Below are 14,542 nucleotides of genomic sequence, written 5' to 3'. Positions count from 1 at the left end.
AAAAAAAGTGGAAAAAAAAAAAAAAGCCTGAAGAATAAAATATTTTACAAGAATTTTTGCAATTACAGAGAGAGCAAGGACTCCTTTAAAAAAAATCATACATGTCTCCGCATATAATTATACATACATCAAGGAAGAGGCATAGACAAACAAAAACTATGAAAGTAGTCTATGAAGTAGAAGCAAATTATTTTTTGCAAAAAAAAACGTTGACCTGACATTGCAAATTCTTACAGTATGCAAATGCACAGTGCAACTTTAAATTAACCCAGTCTGTATGACTGTTTTCCATTTCTCCAGACTTTTTTTTTTTTTTTTATTAACAAGTTTCCTACTGCAATGTAATTATATCTGGCTAATAAATGAGAATCACTTCAATTCTAAATGGACTGGAGGAACCCTGTCTAACAAGAACAATCAGTTTGGTTTCAGACTGACCAATGCAGTAGCTATGGCTACTATTCTGACCAAATAATTTTCTTATAGCGGTATCTGTTGCTCTCATTAATCTACACTTTTGGGTACACTTTCTGCTTTTCAGCAGTCATACTACAAAAGGTGGGTTACTTAAGAAACAATTAGGTGCGTATACAAAACAATTTGCAGGCAGTCTTACTCCTTCAGCTTCCTAAGTGAAGTGCCTTTCAAGGCTGATTTATAACACTGTCGTCTTCAGAAGGCAAAATAATTAATAGGAGCATGGACTTCTAATTTCAGTGACTTCCAGAGAAAGTGGATTTCATTTGATTTATGATGGCCAGTGACTTTGCATTTTATCAGTTCATTCACTCATTATTTATGCTGATGACCAATTTCAATGGGTCGCTATCATCTAACTCACTACTAATCAAAGAGAATTAGGGTTCACTGCATTATTTAGAAGCTACTAATTTATCTTCAGAACAAGTATCATGAATAGTTTGGGGCCTTCTACACTAAAAAGAAGCACAGCTGGCAAAGTCACAGCATTCTCTTGGTATTAGAAATAAATGTCATAGTGGCTAGTTTTAACAACAGCTACTGTTTACAGAAGTTTTAAAATGGGGCAGATCATACAAAATAAACAAACATAAAAGCAATAAAATGAAACACTTTCTGTCCGACCTCCTATGTCAAAATATTTAAAATACGTGTTCTCTATTCTCTGCACAGGCAACTCAAAGATCCTTTATTTAAAAATATTCCACTCTCTTTCCCCACGCTAACTAAATGAAATCTTTGTACCAGGACAATCCTATTTGGCATGTTTCTCATTTAAAAGATATTTGACTGTACAGTAGACAAATAAATAGATCAGATTGAAACTTACACATATAAAAATTGAGTTTTATCAGCAAGTGATTAGAAAAAATCATATTCTATTATTTTGGGGGAAAAAAACACTTCTCCCAAAGGCAAAAAAAAAAAAAAAAAAAAAAAAAAAAGTCACCTTTTCCTCTTGGTGAGCAGAAGACAAAGAACTCATTTTCAATATTTTTACACCTTTGCATTTTGACATGCATTTATCCTCTGATTTCCTGGAGAGGATTCTGTGCCACTAATCAAGTGCATATTCCTTCAAATACTATTCCAATCCTTTCATGGAATAAACTTGGTATATGACTTTCTAAAACTCAGGTGAAGTACACAACCAGTAATTTAACAAAAATCAAACTGCCACTATCAAGTAATAGTAGTATAGCACTTCCAAACAGCATGGTAGTATCTATTCCATCAGACAGCAGTGCAAACTGCCAACTCTCTAAGTTTCAAATGCTGAAAGTGAGGGAAAAGCATAAGTTACAGTATGAAAGTATAGAAAACAAATTATTTGGGGCCTTCAGGCACACTTATGGGAGCCTTCCTGAAAATATGACCTATTTCTTCTTAATCAAACCTAAAGTTCAAATGTACAAAACTGAAAAGGAATTTTTTCTACATCTATGACTCAATGCTGAGGAAGTGCCTCAGCCTTCAATGTACATAACTGTTAAAAAACAAACAAACAAACAAACAAAACAACTCATATTCTTTTACAAAAACTAAGGTTCAAGTATCTTTACAGAGAAGCCAAGGGTTCTTCATATCCCAGCACTGAGGCAAGAAGAAAAAACACCACCTCTTAAGCCACAGGAGTGCACCAACTTTATCATTTTCCATTCCTATTATTTTTTCCCCTGCACGTAGTCACAGTATCAAAAGATAAGAAATCATGAGCCTTTAGCAGAAATTCATATATATATATATTTTTCCTCCTTGATCATTAAGGAATTCAGAACAACTCTGAGATGCTACGTTCTCTTTGGTCTCAGAGGAGGCACGCCACCTGCCTCTTTTACTCCTGCAACAGTTCTGGTATGCAACTTTTCCCCAGGAAGGAGGGAAAAGTCAACTTGTCAGAGAGAGCTTGCAGAGTCCTGAAAATATACATATCTGCAGAAAAATTGCTTCCACTATCACCAAAGTTGTACTGCCATCAGAAAGTTGCCAACGCATGTGTTATGGGCGAACTCTGGCAGGCAGCTAAGCACCACACAGCTGACTTCTCCCTTCACCTTAATCACACAGTGGGACAGGCAAAGAGGAAAAGTAAAAAACAAGAAAACTTACAGGATGAGATAAAAATTGTTTCATAAGTGAAAGAGAAGTGAGAGAAAGGAAGAAAGTAAAGCAAGGCAAAGGCACTTACTCATCACCTCCAGTGGGTTAAGTGATGCCTAGCCAGCTCCTGGTTGAAGATGGCTGATCTCCCCAAGTCCCTACTTCTCTCATTTTCTTGCTGAGCGCTGTGTTATGCAGTGCAGTTAGCCCAGGTCATTTGCCCAGCTGTGTCCTCTGCTAGTACCACCCTGTTCAAAGGGGGGCAGTGGGATCAGAGCAAGCCTTAACACCTGGCTAGCTCACTCAGCCACAATTCAAACATAGGTGTGTTGCACACAATATTTTGCTCACAGGTCTAGAAGACAGTGACAAGCTGCCATGAAGGAAATAAAGTCCCAGCCAAGGCCAATACAACATCTAAAATTAGTTGTCTCCCAGCCAGGCTGACCCCAACCTCATCCATGCTGCACCTGAGGGGAAAGGCCATGGCAAGCAGCAGGGCCACTAACCTGGCAGGTGTTGGAAGGCAGCAGAAAACAACCAACGCAGAAACATCCCCAAAACATCTACGTACATAGCTCCTGACAGCACTGTGTTACCTTCCTGAGACATGGTAAGTTTAACTGAGGCCTCTGTATCTTCAGAAAGCAGTGGTTTGTGTAAACCCCCTCCACCCCACCCCCCCACCCCCCCCCAAAAAAACCCATAAAATATAATCACATATTAACATGCAAATACAAAATATGTCTTTTACACTTATTTAAAAGACTTTCTTCTCCTTACAAGCTTCCACATAAATATGTAGGTTATTTAACAATCTTGTATTCTCAAATAGAGAGGTGTTAATTTCTGGAAGCACATGATCTGGATTGTATGCTATTTCAAGCATATATGTGCTTGAGTAGAAGGGTAGTCTCTATATGTGTTTGCCCATCATATGAGAGATTAACTTACTGGGTTATTAAAATCAGAGAAGTGAAAACCAAATAACTGCACTGCCACATGATACCAAAACAGGAGCATAGAGGAAAAGAATTAGGAATACAATTATATAAGCCTAAGAGTTTTATTGGATGAAAATGATATTTTTGTTGCCAAACAGTAATTATAAACTGATTGAAATGACTAAGTAGCCATTCAGATTAGTGTTCATAAGAGTTTTGTTCACATAAACACAACATGCTCATCATACTAATGATCTTAAATAAAACCCATGACTTGGCATAGTTTTCTGCACCATAACACAATTTACATTTCATTGCTAGTAAAATCAAGCTGAAATACTGCAAATCAGTTCATCTTCACACTGCTTGAATTTTCTTTGCTGTTAATAAGCATCAAAAAGGTTTTTCCCACATAGGCATTTACACATAAATTAATAAAATTCAGTCACTTCTACCTATGTTCCTTAAAACATCTGAACATTAAAACCTCCTATAACTCTTGAAATTTATCTATTTGTATATTTATGTCTGTTAAGATGTCTTTTTTTTAATAACAAATGCATTTCTATAAAATCAAAGAAATATGCAAGTATATTTTTACAGAAAATACTTGTTCACACATGTATGCATACGAAATGAAAAACTTTAAAACTTTCAGTCACAAATGTTCTAGAACAAGTAAAACTGCCTATATACTTCATAAACCTATTTCTGTAGCTAGCATTAGCTCAGCCTTCAGACTGAATTAAAAAACTTTAGTCTACAGGAATTATTTAGTACAGTAGAAACTAGTACTAATGTGAAAATGGCAGAATAATCAAATTTAGAATCTCAGTAGCATCCAATGTTTATACATAAAAGATGTCGAATTAATCTGTTACAAATGTTGAATGAGTGAAGGCTCCTGAATCTCTCATTAGGAAGAAACTATAGAAAGGTGATTTATAAATTATGAAAATCCTGAGTTAAACTTGCAAGCAGATCCATACAAGTCACATGAACCTTAAAAATAAAAATAAAAAATGGTTGTAGATTTCCAAGAAACTGAATCTCTTAATGTACAGAGAATGACAACAAAGGTAAGAGAAATAGGCTTTTTTTTTTTTTTTTTTTTTTTTTTTGTGCCACACAAATACCTACACGAAATATTCACTAATTCTAAAAGCCAAACCATATAAAATTATCCACGTTTCCATGGAGGTATACAGGGAAAATGCTCAAAAGATTTTAGTCCAAGTGTGGCAGAAAACTAGTCCATGAACTTTTGCAAGGACCTTAGCCAAGGGAGAATTACCTTCATCACTCTGGAATTGCCAAATATACTTTCTCTGTGTCCCAAAACCATGTCCTCATAAGCTGATCTCGTGATTGGCTTAGTTGCTGGCAACTCTGCCCAGAGGGTCTGGAACTAGATAATCTTTGAGGTCCCTTCCAATCCAAGTCGCTCTATGATTTTGTGCTGTTTAAACCACAAACCGTAACTGGATTAATCTCGGCAAAAGCAACAAGTTTTATACTTGCCAACAAATTTCCCAGGTATCCTGCAAAAGGATACTTTTCATGACCAAAATCTTTCTCTAGCCTTTGCACACTCCCTCTGGCGTACATATCTACTATATCCATATCTATTACTGTTTGCAATCAATCATCAAGCTGTAAAAAAAAGAATTTAAAAAAAATTCTTAAAGGGAGTTGCGATGGGAAGGAACGTGTGCTCAAGAAAAACAAAAAGGGTGCTTCACAAAGGAAGTGTCCCTTTCTGCTCAGCTTGGTACGTTCTTAGATTAAAAAAACAAACAAACAACCCTGCTGATTTAGATATTTATCTTTGAAAAATGATTTTCAGTAATTATACATTTTTCAATATTGTTAATTATCTTTGAAACTTTTCTTTCTATATTTCTCTCTAAATAGCTAGGAGACATTTTGCATTCCCAACAACTGAACAAATAGATTTTTAGACTCTGATATGACCTCTTCAAGCAAGCAGCTGTAGAACTCCCATTGTTCATAAAATCCTGCATATGTATATCCCCAAGTCCCCCCTTCCATTCAATATATATGAAAATGCAATTTACTGTACGTCAAATGAAAAATGCAGTTTTCAAATGCATGACAACAGGTGCTAGTTAAATGATCAGACACTATTTGTTACCTAGTCTCTTACTCTCATTTGCAGCATGATAAATTGCATTTTAGCAGAGTACTGCGATCTAAGGGGTCTTGACATGCTTTTATTGATTTGCATAGGTTATATGCATGTATTCCTGTTTGTAGGCAAATAGTGCTATGAGTAAATTCAAGTCACCGTGCCTCTGTTTCAAGAAAATTGCAGTCATCACAGGGGAGCCAAGATGGAGTGAGGTTGGGTAAAAGAGACACATGCAGCCCATTGGAATCTCAGAACCTCTATTAAGATTTATAGGCTGCAGGATTCTTTTGGGCTTCAACATTATTCTTAGTAAACCTTTTCTGTCTTCAGCTGTTTATAAGAACTGGCAGCTTTAGCAAAGACAGAAGCTTATGTTGTAGGTAGCACAATTTAACATAATAGTGATAGCCTGTCCTCCAAATATCCTGATACTGATTTTGAAAGAGAAACAGTGAATATCCTGAATTGCCTTTCCTTTAATTTGAAAGCCTTTCTTGCTACTAAACACTCTCTCCTGCACTCACACAACGTTTTGTGGACCCCTATTAGTTAAGATTATTTAACATATCTGGTCTCACCTCTTGGCAAGATAGACAGTATCATTATTCCCTTCCTAACAAAAAGAAAAAATATCCTGTATAGAAAGGTTAGATACTTTCCCTGTAGGGTTCAAAGGCTTAGAATTCAGTGCTGAAGGTTCCAGACTGGAACCGATGTGATCCACCATGACCAACCAGTATTTGCATAAAATTTCCCCAGTGTAGTATCAGCATATGTCAACTCTCCCCCATTAACTAAAGAGAATGTTGCTGGAACAGACATGGAAAGATTATCTCCACACATGCACACACATCATTTGTATCACAACTGTTGGAGCTGGCGTGCAGTGCTCAGACTGGTGTCAATCTATAAAGGCTACTGATCCAATCATTCCCTTGTAAATTTGCACATTCCTGATAAAGGTTCGGGTTACTGGGAAAGCAGTTAATTTATCAGTAAAAGGATTTAGTCTTGACAGACATACATACATACATATATCATCCAAGGATCCTTTTATTTATGTTATACTAGTCCTTATAATTTAATAACTAATTGTTTCAGATTGGCAGATTGGCATTAAATTTGATGGAACTCAAGAATTGTATTCCTCTCCCTATTTGAACCACAAACCCTAAAGCCAATCAAAATTAATTTCACTCTAAGTTTAAGCTTCAAAAAAGGAATACACAGCAAGTATTAGAAAAGAAATTGATAAACATTAAGGTAGTATGGAATGCAATCTCAGAAAACATTCCAATTTAAAAAGTGCCATTCAAGTGCTACTAGTAAATTCTATTAATACTGCATTAATTTAAATTATCTAGAATTATTGCCCACATGTACAATTTTACTTCCCCATAGGTTTCTCAGTTTACTAAGATTCAGATGCACTTTTCTCAACAAAGAATAAAATACAAACTATATTTACAGTGACTGTATAAGTGAACAGATCAGCAAAGTATCTTGAAATGTAACTGTCCTCTCGTTTCCATACAGTTTAGCAGATGTAATTGATAGACCAAAAATCACAACATGGTAAGTTACATTTGATTTACACTGAAAAGGGAAATTCAGTATTGCATGTAACGTACCTTTTTTGAAAAAAATTTGGTCTACTTGGAAATGCCATAACAAACAAAACAACTTTGCTAAATCTTGTACATTGTGTATGAAAAACTGTTCCTCTTTGGAATATCTGTAACAAATTACTATTCCCCGAATGCATATATTCAGTATTAAATTGTTTTGTGGAAGTGGTCTTTAGACAGTTCTGTGTAGGAGGTTATATTGTGGATCAAGGTAGACTTGCAAACTCAATAAGCTCAGCCTCAACTGCTCATTTATTCCTCCACACTAACCCTTCCCAACTGCCTGTGGAGTTGGGCAACAAAGAGCAACAGGAATATGAGTCAACCAAGGATCTTTTTCTTCTTAGATCATACTTGACATAGATCATTTTCTGATCTGATCCATCATTCAGTCCCAACAGTTACAATGCTGAGAAGACCAACACAGGACAGAATGGTAATAAGTACATAAGGTGGCACTGCTCGTCACATTACGGCTCATTAACATCCAGTTTCACAACACGCACACACAAATATTTCATGCAGATTAAAGAGCACACAACTGCAGCTATGAAAGAAGAAATATCCTGAGCAAAGGAAGACGGCAGAGCAAAAGGAAATCGTGAGATACTATAGTGATAGTACATACAAGACTCGACAGCAGCACGTATATCAGTAGAATTTCAAAAGGGAATTTTCGGAGGTAAATATGCAGTAGGTTTCTGTATGCACTTGAAAAAGCACAAGAGGCAGGACAGCAGAAAGAATATATTCCATCATTTAAACATTTATCTAAAGGATACAATTACATATATAGTACTGAATTTGCAGGGACAAGTTTTCAGAGAAGACCTAGTGAAAAATACAGATCCAGCTATTTTTAACTATCTAAAAGAAATATATTCCATTTAGAGTATTACCATTTAAAGGCATAGGGAATCAGAGGAATCTCTAAGAGGAGCAGTTCCCCATAGCTGGGCATCTATCTATCACTGATACGATAAATGATTTGCAAAATTGGTCAACCAATATTCAAAACCAATGTAAATTTATTAACCTGTGCCACTGCAGTTCAGTTACTTGAAGTCATTTATAGTCTGAGATATCTAACACAAATAGCGATGCCATCCTGAATAAATTCTCACCCCCTGCCTTTTAACCTTGAAAATATTCTTTGCTTAAGTCTCCTAAAACATACACAGAATAAAAAACAATCATGCATATTACCACTCTGTCAGTGAAAAAAATTACTTTAAGTGAATCAATATTGCCTCTACTTAGCCTCTTGGGCTCATTCTCTAGACCCCGGTTCATACTCACACGCAGCCTACAAAAACAGGTCTGTGCCAAACTTTTAGAAATGGGACATATTTCAAAACCCATGACATGTTATTCAGGTCACTGACACAGGCCAGTATTCAAGAACATCCAGCACCTAAGACTACACACATTCCTTCTCTCCAGATATAAAAGATCTCTCCTACCCCACCAGGAGACTGAAATATGGTAAGAGAACTGTCCACAAGCACAGTGCAACATTACAGTAAAACTGTCTTTTTCAAAAAGTAGTTAAATGCAACAACTGACATTGTTAGGCAGTCTGAGCAGTTAGTTCCTTAAAACTGAAGCATGGAAATGTAATATGTTAAAGACAGCAGCTGATCTCTAACAACAAATAGAATCTTCAGGTAAAAAGAATAAAGTTTTCTGCATAACTAAGCAATGAAAATTCAAATCTCCTTTAGCTTGCAAAGGACAAAGTTTGAAAAATTAAAACATGGGAAAAAAAAAGAAGTGAAAGTAATTTCAGAAATTCTATATTGCAAAATTTAGAAGTCTTCAGAACTGAAAAAGGCTCTTGTGATTTCTTGCTAAAGACTTTGCCTCTGGTACAGACCACCTATTTGCATTAACCTCAGAAAAGATGTGAAAGATTAATTTCTCCTTAATAAGAGGAATTTGACATGGTTGGTGTAAATTCCGTAGTAATACTTTTATGCAACATCTTCACTAATGTCTCAAAAGTCATTCAAAATTTAACAGAGAAAATTATAATTAATATCACAAAACACAGAGATGAACTAACTGCAGTAAGTGGCACCATCAAGTTATGTTTTTCTCCTCCTCTCATTCTCCTATGTGGACAGTTAATTAGGATTTCTTTACTGTTAATATGCTGGTGCAAAATACATTAAAGGAAATCATTTCTATTTCAGGACAAGCCAAAGGGGGAAAGAAACATATGAATCACCAGGGTATCACCTCTCACAGTTCTGGTACTTCAAAATTATATTTACCCAATGTCTTTTTCTCTCCTTTCCTTTTGTTCCGAGGTCATTTTCATGTAACTCTCACTCAAGCTTCAGTCCTGTTAACAGTTTTCTGTACTTGCATAAATTCATACATGACTACTTTGAACACACTTCTGCAAGGCTAAGCACAGAGGGGAAAGTTCCCAGTAGCCCAAAAAGAACTCAAGCAGTAGAGAAGCTCATGTAGCTCTATGTAGGACCATTGCAGATGCAGTTCTTCATCACAAAAAGGAGATTGTTAAATACTTGTAAAAGTAGTTTTAAAGGCACTTTAATGTAATGGTTCATCATTGCAAAGGCATAAAAAAGATCAGAACTTTAAAAGAATGTGGTAAAGATTAAAGGCAGACTTCTTGAACATTAGGAATTAAAAAATGACACAGAAATACACATTTCAATTAACATTCAAGACTGAAAACTTAAAAAAAATCCTAGAAAGATTAGAACATATAAAAAATTAATCTCACATGAGCAGCAGAACAAAACAGCATTAGTACCTAAACCATCAAAAAGGTTAATTCCACAGATCAAATTGATTTCTGGGGCATCCTTTGCAGATTCATTCCTTTATATTGGGAAGCTTGTCAAATAATGGCATTTGAAGAAGAAAGAAAGTAGCCATGTCAAAGCATATGTCCAATCCATGAGGTTTACATGCTATCACCATGTGTAAATAGTAAATTTGTCTACATTTTGTTAGCCTTTTATCTAAACTCTACTCCCTCTGCAAAGAAAGTGTGTTCAGCTAGACTGTAGCACACACACTTTGTTTGTGCTTATTAAATAAAAAGAAAGGATCACCTTCAACCATATTAATGATGGACTGGTGGATGAAGGATGTCTGCGAAAATTCACAACATCTGTTTGCTCCACTCTCTTCTCAGCGTGCTGCACCTATTCCTCATGCTTAATGATGCTCATCCACTCTGCAAGTTTTACGAACAAATGTGTGTTTAGCCACATTCATCATTCTGAATGAGCGTTCTTGATGAAGCATCCACTGGCCTGTTTCGCTCTTTCTGCTACACTTTAACAAATGACAACTGCTCTACGTATTTTTCATTTGTTAAAAATAAAAAGCTAAGTGAAGAATGGGTCCAGCAAATTTTTCTTTTACTCCTCTGGTAACTTTGCTAGAAAATGGAATACCACATGCATTTAAACTCCATACAGGTTCACCTGCACAAATCTAAATGGTGCGTACAGACATACAGTATTTTCAAAACAGTATGCAGCAGAATACACCATATTTGAAAAACATTCCATCCTATGCAACCAGGAGCAGTTCAATCTCCTCTCAAAAGTGATATATTATGTCTCACTACAGTCAGTTAGGGGACTGATTCTGCAGTGCTCACAATGCCCTGACACAAGACATAGCATCTTTTGGTACCAGGCCAGCAATATATCAGAGCAGGCATACACCTTCCATTTTCCAGCTTACTACTTTTGAAGCACAACAGTACTTTAAAGGGAAGACAAATTTCCCAGAAAATATTTGTGACATAAATGTCAATCCAAAAGAAATTCAACAATGAATAAGAATGGGTGTTCAATGCTACTGCACAATGGCGTTTATGTGCTTTACTGGCTGATCCAGCACCTTCTGGTTTGTACTGGTTTCTGGGTTCATCTGCATTAGTTTAATCCAAGAGGCCAGAGGGTGCATTGAATGAAGCACATTACATTGCAACATATGAAGCCTGCACCCAAACATCTAATGAATATGTTAAAAACATTTATTCCAAGATGAGCACCTAAGATACAGCCAAGCTCTGTGGCTACTGTTTTGATGTTGTTGTTGTTTTTTTTTTTTTTAATAAGCAGGTTAGGACAAACGTGGATCCCGTAAAAGGATCTTAGCAAGTTTGCCACAGGTTGCCCTCCTACTGTGGGATGGGTTACAATGAAATAATTATGGACCAAAAGAAAGAAGAGAGGAAACATGTGCGGTGACAGGTTCACCTGTGAGGTTGCCTCAGGCGAAGCGGTCGCCCCCAACCCTCAAGACTGCTTCTACCCGCAAGGACAGGAGGGTGATTGTCATAGGCGACTCCCTTCTGCAAGGAACAGAAGGCCCTATATGCCGGCCCGACCCTACCCGCAGAGAGGTGTGCTGCCTTCCTGGGGCACGGGTCAGGGACATTTCAAAGAAAATTCCTGGGTTGATTCGGTCTTCGGATTATTACCCACTTTTAATAATTCAGGCTGGCGGCGAGGAAGTTGATAAGGAAAGCCTGAGGTCTATCAAGAAAGACTTCAGGGGAATGGGGCGAATACTTGAAGGATCTGGGGTGCAAGTGGTCTTTTCTTCTATCCCCGTGGTGTCAGGGAAAGGTACAGGGAGGATCCAAAATACCCAACTCTTCAATAGATGGCTTAAGAGCTGGTGCAGGCGCAAGAATTTCGGCTTTTTTGACCATGGGGCAATTTACACTGCACCTGGCATGATGGCTGCTGACACATGCAGCCTGTCCCTGAGGGGTAAGAGGATCTTAGCTGAAGAATTAGCTGGACTCATTGACAGGTCTTTAAACTGGGAATGAAGGGGGAAGGGGACAAAATAAGGGCTACTGGGGTTGAACGGGTCATTCGAGGGCTTGTACCAAACTCCATGGGCAATGACGGCAGAGTGCATAGGGAAGGACTAGGGCAGGGGGATGCTGGGGATGCTGCTGTTCTAGGGGATCCTAGATCCCTTATAAAGGTGGCGAGATGGATAGCCCGTCTGAAGTGCCTTTATACCAATGCACGCAGCCTGAGTAACAAGCAGGAGGAACTCGAAACTGTGATGCACTCGGAAAGTTATGACCTTGTTGCTATCACAGAAACATGGTGGGATGACTCCCACAATTGGGATACTGCCATTAACGGCTATAGACTCTTTAGGAGAGATAGGCGAGGTAGGAGGGGTGGGGGAGTTGCTCTCTATGTCAGAGATTGGATAAACTGTGAGGAGCTCCCTATGAGAAACAGTCAGGAACAGGTTGAGAGCCTGTGGGTTAGGATTAGAGATGGGACTAATATAGGTCAGCTGGTGTTAGGGGTATACTACAGACCACCTGATCAAGGGGAGGCTGTTGATGAGGCTTTCTTGCTCCAGATGCGTGAGATGTCTGGCTCACGGGCTCTTGTCCTGGTGGAGGACTTCAACCATCCGGACATCTGCTGGAAAAACCACACGGCGAGCTGCAAGAGCTCCAGAAGGCTCTTGGAATCCATTGACGATAGCTTTCTGGTTCAGGTATTGGACAGACCGACCAGAGGTGAAGCGCTGCTAGACCTGCTGCTTACCAACGCCGAGGAGATCATCAAAGGTGTCAAGGTTGGAGGCTGCCTGGGCTCCAGCGACCACGCCCTGGTTGAGTTTGTGATCTCAAGCGATGTGGGCCTGGCAAAGAGCAGGATCAGGACACTGAACTTTAGAAAAGCAGACTTCAAGCTACTCAATGGATTGCTGGCCAAGATCCCCTGGCGCGCTGCCCTCAAAGACAGGGATGTTGAGGAGAGCTGGCGGCTCTTCAAAGATGCCCTCCTGGAAGCACAAGAGGTCTCCATTCCTCTGAATAAGAAAGTGGGCAGGCGAGGTAGGAAACCGGCATGGCTCAGCAAGGACCTGCTGAGAGAACTGAGGGCGAAGAAAGGGGTGTACAAGCTCTGGAAACAAGGCTGTGTCACCTGGGAAGAGTACAGGAACGCCATCCGGACTTGCAGACTTGGGATCAGGGAAGCCAAGGCGCAGGCAGAACTGAACTTGGCAAGGGACGTGAAAAACAATAAGAAAACCTTCTACAGGTACATTGGCCAGAAGAGACAGGCCAAAATGGGCGTACCTACTTTGGTAAATTTAAAAGGAGAACTGGCTTCAACAGATGAAGAGAAAGCTGAGGTGCTGAATGAGTTCTTCACCTCGGTCTTCACTGGTGGCCAGGATTCTAGTCTTCTTCACGTCCATGAACCCTGCATCCCCAAACCTCTATGTGGGGACCAAGGAGGTAAATCCCTCCCCACTGTAAGGGCAGAGCAAGTCAGAGAGTACCTCCTTAGACTGAATGAATACAAGTCTATGGGGCCAGATGGCGTGCATCCCAGGGTCCTGAAGGAGCTGGCTGAGGTGGTTGATGACTGGTGGAAGGGTCACGTCACTCCCATATACAAGAAGGGGAGCAGGGAGGACCCGGGGAACTACAGGCCGGTGAGTCTCACCTCGGTGCCTGGGAAGATGATGGAACAGATCCTCCTGGACAACATGCTCGATCACATAAAGAATGAGCATGTGATCCGAGACAGCCAGCACGGCTTCACCAAGGGAAGGTCATGCCTGACTAATCTTGTGGCCTTCTATGATGGAGTGACGGCATTGGTGGACGAAGGGAAGGCGACCGATGTCATTTACCTGGACCTGAGCAAGGCCTTTGACATGGTCCCCCACCACATCCTCATCTCCAAATTGGAGGGAAGTGGATTTGATGGGTGACGACCCGATGGATAAGCAATTGGTTAAAAGGCCGCAGACAGAGGGTGGTGGTCAATGGCTCTATGTCCAGGCGGAGGCCGGTAACAAGTGGTGTCCCCCAAGGGTCTGTCTTGGGACCGGTGCTCTTTAACATCTTTATTAATGACATCGATGAGGGAATTGAGTGCACCCTCAGCAAGTTTGCTGACGACACCAAGCTGAGTGGTGCGGTTGATACGGTGGAAGGAAGGGATGCCATTCAGAGGGACCTCGACAGGCTGGAAAGCTGGGCTCGGGTGAACCTAATGAGGTTCAACACGGCAAAGTGCAAGGTTTTGCATTTGGGCCGGAAGAACCCCAGGCACCCGTACAGGCTGGGAGGAGTGGTCCTTGAGAGCAGCTCGGCAGAGAAGGACCTTGGGGTCCTGATGGACGAGAGACTTAACATGAGCCAGCAGTGCGCTCTGGCAGCTCGAAAGGCAAATGGGATC

General features: G+C 39.5%; 1 protein-coding gene across 1 annotated transcript in view; it reads right to left on the bottom strand.

The window, feature by feature from the left end:
• Nucleotides 1-14,542, bottom strand: part of LRMDA (leucine rich melanocyte differentiation associated) — a 641,585-nt gene that overhangs the window by 405,625 nt on the left and 221,418 nt on the right. The gene's annotated exons all lie outside the window — the stretch shown is intronic.

Source organism: Tympanuchus pallidicinctus, unplaced genomic scaffold (genome assembly GCF_026119805.1).
Source record: "Tympanuchus pallidicinctus isolate F22 unplaced genomic scaffold, pur_lepc_1.0 scaffold16, whole genome shotgun sequence".
In the NCBI taxonomy this organism is placed as follows: domain Eukaryota; kingdom Metazoa; phylum Chordata; class Aves; order Galliformes; family Phasianidae; genus Tympanuchus; species Tympanuchus pallidicinctus.
This window is presented reverse-complemented; position numbering and strand designations above follow the sequence as displayed.